The sequence below is a fragment of the Eriocheir sinensis genome, chromosome 6 (assembly GCF_024679095.1).
Source record: "Eriocheir sinensis breed Jianghai 21 chromosome 6, ASM2467909v1, whole genome shotgun sequence".
Lineage (NCBI taxonomy): Eukaryota > Metazoa > Arthropoda > Malacostraca > Decapoda > Varunidae > Eriocheir > Eriocheir sinensis.
In genome coordinates, this window is record NC_066514.1 from 6,648,707 (window position 1) to 6,656,680 (window position 7,974).

Here is a 7,974-nt window from a genome sequence, read left to right on the forward strand (position 1 = left end):
CAGTATTATGGCAGAAGCTATGCGGCCTTAAGTATCATACAACTGCACTTCCCTGTGTTGTCAACATGTCTAATAAGGAGTCAGCAGAAACTATCCTTAACCACTTTCCCACCATGTGTCTGCAATTACCCAAGCTAAACAATGACCTTCCCTCATACCTCCCTGCTCGTGAACTACCTACAGTTGTGTTCCAACACCAGGTTGCTTCCCGCCTCAACAGTCTAAAACTGAAACGCTCCTCTACACCCCTTAATCTACCTATTCACCTTTATTAAGAATTTTCTGTCGAACTTGCCAAACCTCCCACATCTACCATCAATGCATCCTTCCGACAGTCTAAGTGTCCAAACATGTGGAAATCATCGTACAAAACCCCTGTTCCCAAATCACCCAACGCAGACTCTCTGAATGACCTACGGCCCATTGACATTACCCCTATTCCCAGCCTTCTCTGTGAAAGTTTTGCAGCAGAATGGACCTACTCAGAAGACATATCCAACAAAATTGACATACATCGATACGGAAATGTAAGATCAACATCTACCACTCACTACCTCTCCAGCTTCCTCGATTACATTTATAAACATCTAGATAAACGAAAAACATAAGCAGCAGCAGTCTTCATAGATTTTACCAAAGGCATTTGATTTAGTTAACCACACCATCATCACCAAAACACTTAATATGGGTATCAAAGAATGGTTGGGTTCTTGGTTGTCTGACTTCCTCAACAATCGCCAGCAGGCAGTGCGGTACAATGGTGAGACATCCAACTTTCAAAGTCTCATGTGTGGTGTCCCGCACGGTTAATCACTTCACCAGACTACACTTCCGTTCAAAATAATCTCAACACCCTGCAGGTCTGGGCCTAAGAAAATTCCATCAACATTAACAGGAAGAAATCAATAGTCATGCACTTCGAACTGGCCATTACACCTACTCCACCCCCAACATCCTAGAAGTTGTGCACACCACTAAACTACTTGGCATCCCCCTCGACGACAAGCTCTGCTAGGACCCGCACACCAACACTACAGTCTCAGCCACCTCATACAGATTGCACATGTTCCGCACTCTCAAGAAATTTGGCGTCCCTACCTCTGACCTGACACGTGTCTACACCACTTTCATCTTGCCAAAGCTATGCTACGCCTCTCTAGTCTGGTTGCCATCCCTCAACAACACACAAACAAAGAAACTGGAAAAAGTACAGAAGAGGGCAATTAGAAGCGACATGGGGTCGAACTACACAACTTAAAATGAAGTAATCACCCAACTGAACCTTCTCTCCATTCCCGACCTCCTGACCCTTCAGCTCCAGAGGTTCGGCACCAAGCTACCTCACAACCCATGTCACAGACACCTGAGGGACACCTGCTCCCTCCCGAAGCCCCGAGGCCCTGTCGAGCAGTACGCCACCACAACAAGCTGGTCCCCATCAGAGTCCGAACTGACCGGCACAAGAACAGCACCATTCCGACAGTGGTTAGCTTTTTAAATACGTAACAAGGATAATATCCTGACTCTATAAGTTTTCATCATGTAGTATTATAATTTTCATTTATTTGTATTCAAATTTGTTTTACCACTGTTGTATTCCATTAATTCATCACATTCATTTTCTTTTATCCATATTTACCAAAATGCTAGACACCATTGCCAGCGTCTCATCACTTAATTGATCTTCTTGTATTTTAATTAATTTAATTTCATTTGTAGTTCTCATCAATTTATTTCATTCATCTCCCTTTTTTTTTTTTTTTTTACATCGAACCAAGTTTTATCACCATTTTGTTTTTATTCTCATTTTAAGGTCATGCGTCTACATGTTTTTGTATGTGTATCTTCAGCCAATGGCTCCATGTATCTTTCATCATTAAACCATTAATTATTATTACTATTATTATTATTATTATTATTATTATTATTATTATTATTATTATTATCACACACACACACACACACACACACACACACACACACACACACACACACACACACACACACTTTGATTTGTGCTATGTAAAAAAAAAATAATAATAATAATATAAAAAAATGTCCCAAATTCAAGTTTTATACTCTCATAATAGCTTTGTTTTTATCCATGGGTCTACTGTATATGAGTGGGAGGGATAAGCAGACAGGTAAAACAAGTATTTTCTCCTTGCCTATTGCAGAGTGGCAGTACAGTAGGATTAATTGATTGACTGATTAAACCAAAATCATGGGCGCCGCAGCTGCACCGGTAATATGGCGCCGAACAAAATTACCTCGTATAAAATCGTATAATTATTAAAAACTTATGAATCGTAAGGTTATGAAAAGTAAATCATGAAATTTAAAAAAAAAAGTTGGAAACCGTGAAATAACGAAAAGTTTAAGTGGGTAATAGGAAATCTAAAAGTAATATAAAACAACGACCATTGGCTGCAAACCTACAGCATATGGAGGATACCAGCCTCTTGGAGGTAGTCTATAACCTCATGTCCCGGGGAGAGAGCCTTCCCCCCAGCAACAGGGCGTGAGAGAAACTCCCATCTTCCCCCCGACACCGGGAAAGGTATCGTTCTAGCAGGTCCCCCAGACTGGGGCACTCGACCAGCAAGTGCCGAACAGTCTGGGGGATCAAACAGTCATCACAGTAGGGCTGAACTCCCCGGAACATGAGCAAGCCATGTGTATATCCAGTGTGACCCACCCTAAGGCGGGCCAGGACAGTATTAACCCCTTACGACTCCTTATATAGGAATACGACCAGGGACGCACAGCCCAGGTCGGGACTTCCCCCAATCACTTGCGCTACCACACCCTCTGGAGTGCAGACCGCACGGTGGGATACAAGTCCCTAAATAGTAGGGCCCATTGTGAGGGAGGACGAGAAGCAGCGGCCCTCGCCACCTCATCGGCCTCCTCATTATCACGCAAAGAGACGTGGGCAGGCACCCAACAACAGGTCACCTCATTCCCACGTCTTTTGGTTAGGACAAGCCAGTTAAAAATGTCAAGAACAATAGGGTCCTTGTAAATTTTTTTATGGCAGATTGAGCTGCGAGCGAGTCGCTAAATGAAGTAAAATGTCCCACCGGCATGCTAAAAATGCCGCGTATTGCTAAAAGAATTGCGGAGAGCTCCGCAGTAAAAAAAAAAATGCAAGGGCAAGAAGGTTCCCAGAAAGGGAAAACTCTAGAAAGACGGCTCCAAATCCAACGCAAGCATCGGATTTGCAGGCGTCTGTGAATACAGGTGTAGATGTGTCATGACAGGTAGCATACGAGAGGAACAACTGCCGGACTATTCTCTCTGACACATCCGTCTTACTGAAAGGAAATTACCAGCAGAAGTGCGCCTCTGGAATTTTCCACGGTGCGATGGGAGGTAACTGGTATATGGCTACTGGGATGTATGGTAGTGAGAAGTCCCCAGTGAAACTTCGGATATGGAAACCAGATGGGAGAGGTAGGGGAGGTTTGTTTCTATCGGACTGCATCGTGATGGACTGCATGAAGTGTGCGGAGGCGGGCGACTGTTGTCGATGTATATATTTCGCAGCCATAGGACAGTCTCGACCCGATAAGTGCCGGGTAAAGGAGTAGGAATATTGTGCGGTCAGCGCCACATTTAGTGCATGACAGAACACGAAAGAGATCGAGCCATCTCATGCAATGTGTGTGTGTTCTTCCACAACAGGTAGACGTGAACAGCACATGGTGAGATCAGGGTCTGGATGGTGGCCTCTCAGGCGACAAAAGAGCATGACAACCGACTTAGAAGGTGAATATCGGAAGCCATGTTTCTCCGCCCATCCGAATGTCCTGTCGATGGCATGCTGCAGTCTTCGCTTTGTGGTTGACATCCGAGACGCGAGTACCGGATTGCCAGGTCGTCAACACAGAGGAAGGACGACACCCCCTATGGAAGCGATGTTGTAATATCTTTTATGGCTATGGCAAAGAGGGTGACACTCAGGACGCTTTCTTAGGGAAACTCGTTCCTGCTTTTCTTAGGATGGGGAGTAGGACGTGCCAACTCTGACGCGGAGGGTTCGTTATCGAAGAAATTCTTCAATAAACGTTGGCATCCGTCCACGGAAACCAAAGTCATGAAGCTGTTTTAGTATCCCATATCCCCATGTCGTGTCACAGGCATTCTCAAGGTAAAAAAAAAAAGATGCACACCATGTGTTATAGGTCTGCAAACGATCGGCAGATAGCTGACTCAACATGCACAAGGGCGTCTACTGTTGATCTCATCCTCCGAAACCATGACTGGTAAGTAGACAGATGGCCATTGCTCTCTAGATGGTGTGCCAGGCGAAAGATAACAATCTTTTCCAAGAACTTGCATAAGGAGGAAGTTAGAACAATTGGTGGGCGGTAGTGTAAGGACTGTGAACCATCCTTCCCATGTTTACGGAAGGGAAGTACAATGACTTTGCGCCACCCACTTCATATGATCCCTGTGTGCCAAACTGAGTTGTATATTTGGAGCAACATGGTGACGGTGGTAAGACTAAGGAGTCGGAGCATGCATGGCATATGGGATATTATCGGGGCCCGGTGAGTTGTCGTTGCAGCGGGAAAGAGCTGATTGTAGTTCCCGTATGGAGAAGGAAGGGAGCGTTGTATCATATTTCTGAATTGAGAGATGAAAAGTATACCTTCCTCTTCCCCTTCCCCTCCCCCTTCCCCCAGCGGTAATTGATTTTGGAGTATATGGCGGGGTCAGTGACCGCAAGGACATTGTGTCTGTGCCCGCGGGGTATCAGCGGTCACTTAGGGTTGGGGGTGGGGGTGGGGAGGGCAGAAAAGGTAAAAGGGACAGTGGTGTACCGTGACCAGACGGGAGTGGGTGGGTAAGCACGCGGGGTTTTGTTTTCGTGTCTGTACCTGCCAGTGGGTATGGGAAGGGGGGGTGAGGGGTGGAGGATACCGCTTGAAAAAAGAAATGGCGTCGTGATATATCGATCTCCGAAGGCAGGTAGGGCTGTGCAGGCCTACTGTTTGGTGGTGTAGGAATAGGGGGGGGGGTGCGGGATGTGGAGGGGGGATACGGGACGAGAAACTGAAAGTTTCAGCGGCGGAATAAGGGAGAGAGAGAGAGAGAGAGAGAGAGAGAGAGAGAGAGATAGGTACACTTACCTCTGTCGGATTCGATTCCAGACCACGGCACACAGTTTTATTATCATCATTACAAATTTACCTATTTTATGCTTATTTTGAATATTTATTTTGATACAAATTTAGATTAAGAAAGTGAGTGTTGGCGGCTGCACAAATGCTCTGTGTGTCCGTAATGGTATACGTATGCTGTGCGGTTGGATATTCTAACCGACATGGGAGAGATGCTGTGTCATTTTATAGATTTCACGCGAATCCAGAAGGGCGGGGAAGTGGATATATCAGCTGTGAGGAGGGAAAACTGGCGGCCGTCTGCTTCTTCTCGTCTCTGCAGTGCTCATTTTGTCAGAGGTAAATATTACAGGCAAGACTGATCAGATTATTACATGAGGTAACACTCATTTAGGTATTCCCCGGGTTCTCTAGCTTATTGTGTGGCGGGGGATTACTCTGGAACGGGATTTACATGAGCTGGCGGAGTTAAACACGCATGGCGGCGCTCAAGCAGGGGAAGAAAATAGGAAAGGAAATTCAGTGGAGGCAAAGTGCACAGAGGGACAGAGCTAAGTGCTGGGTGGTGTATATAAGTGTACGCAGGGAAGTGACCCTCAAAGAGTGCGTAGTGTAAGGTGACTTACCGTCACCTGCCCTCACCTGTCGTCACTTGCCCTCACCTGTTTGCCTGCCTGTGCTGCCTACCTGGGCCTACCTGGGCATTACTGGTCAGCAACAGGAGATCGGCCAGGCAGAGGGACAGCCAGTCAACCGACCAGCCAGACAGTCAGCCAACCAACCAATCAGCCAGTCAACCAGCCAGCCAGCCAACCAATCAGCCAGTCAGTCAACCACCCAGTCAGTCATCCAATCAACCAGTCAGCCATCCAGTCGGTCAGTTAGACAGACAGTCAGTTTACCAATCAGCCAGCCAATAAATCCACCAGGCAACCAGTCAACCCACCAGTCAACCAGGCAGACAGCCAGCTAGACAGCCAGTCTACCAGTCTCCTCCTCCAAAAGCACTGATTTTTTCGATGTATCTTAGCTTCGCAGCATTCTCAAGCGATCTCGCGTAATCACTTAACACAAATGATGCTGAAGGTCCTGCCATTTGCCCGCGGGTAGTGACTTGGGGATGAGGCACACATGGTCCGTCTGCTCACTCTGCTGGGGAGGTGACCACCAACGGGTTTGCAGACGACGCACAAGGTGCAGACGACGCTATTTCGTGACGTCACTGCAAAACCTCTATAGAGGGAATGGGAGGGGCTACGACAGAAGCCTCATATCATTCAAAATATCGTTGAGTTAATGCCTGAAAGGGTAAGAGGGGTGATTGAAAAAAATGGGGGCTGGACGAGCTATTAGGTCAAAATGCACGAACGAGAGAGAGAGAGAGAGAGAGAGAGAGAGAGAGAGAGAGAGAGAGAGAGAGAGAGAGAGAGAGAGAGAGAGAGAGAGAGTAATAAATATTCTGTCCAGCTCATCATTCACCTGGTAACAATTAGTCATCAAAATGTAAAACCATGTCATATGATTAACAAATGTTTTTTTTCTTCGTCAATCCATACCTATTAAAATATATAATTTACATTGTAATAAAATTTATTTCAATCATTTAATAATCAAAATCATTTAATCCCTGGTAGTAAAAGGATGCTACTTCAGCGTGCGTATGTAGTGTGTAGGCCCATGGGCCAGTAGCTGTAGTTACCTGAGTGCTCCTGATCTGATTAATGTCCTGTTCAGTCACCGTAGTCTAAGCTATGTAAGGACCTGACCTGTTTCCGGAGACCTCAGCTTGTGTTGTTTTGTCGCCGAGTGCTCCTGGCCGGTCTGTATAAAAGGACAATCAACGAACACCCACATCACTATCCTCCTTACATCACCGAAAAGATCGACATAACTCATTCGGCTATATAACTGCAATGATGGTAAATTATTTCTTTAGACGTGTCATTTTGTGAAGGAACAACAGTTGCATTTTGACGAGAAAAGTCTTCTGGATAATTGTAAAACATTATTCAGCGCTATTCAACTTGCTTTATTATCGTTCTGCAGTGTAAGGATCCTGAAGTTGAGGTAGACTGCACAATGAATTGTATAAATATGGTGGTTGCCCGCACGCTTAAGTGTAAATGGCCGGTTATACCGCACGCTAAAGCGGCACCTGTAGTAGTAGCAGTAGTAGTAGTAGTAGTAGTAGTAGTAGTAGTAGTAGTAGTAGTAGTAGTAGCAGTAGTAGTAGTAGTAGTAGTAGTAGTAGTTATAGTAGTAGTAGCAGTAGTAGTAGCAGTAGTAGTAGTAGTAGTAGTAGTAGTAGTTATAGTAGTAGTAGCAGTAGTAGTAGTAGTAGTAGTAGTAGTAGTAGTAGTAGTAGTAGTAGTAGTAGTAGCAGTAGTAGTAGTAGTAGTAGTAGTTATAGTAGTAGTAGCAGTAGTAGTAGCAGCAGCAGTAGTAGTAATAGTAATATAAGTAGCAGTTATAGTAGTAGCAGCAGTAGTAGTATTAGTAGTTGTAATTTCTCTCTCTCTCTCTCGCTCTGCTTATAAGATAAATTTATACATTCTGTGTATATCTCATTTCATAATAAGAGTGAAATTCATAGATTCAGTATAATTAATAAAATTAAGAAATGAGGAATAAGACCATCTGTCACTGCGTGGGTCGAGAGAGTTTGAGTGGACAGCCAGGGCAGCTTCCATCCTGGCCGTGGACGGAGTAACCCCGGGTCCTTCCCCCCCGGCTACCTGCGGATTAAGTGCCTCCGGGCACATGCTTACCTAAACATAGCTGGAGGGGGAATTAGAAGATACCTTCTTTTGGTATCCCCCACCTCTGGTATATTGATTGCCTGCGC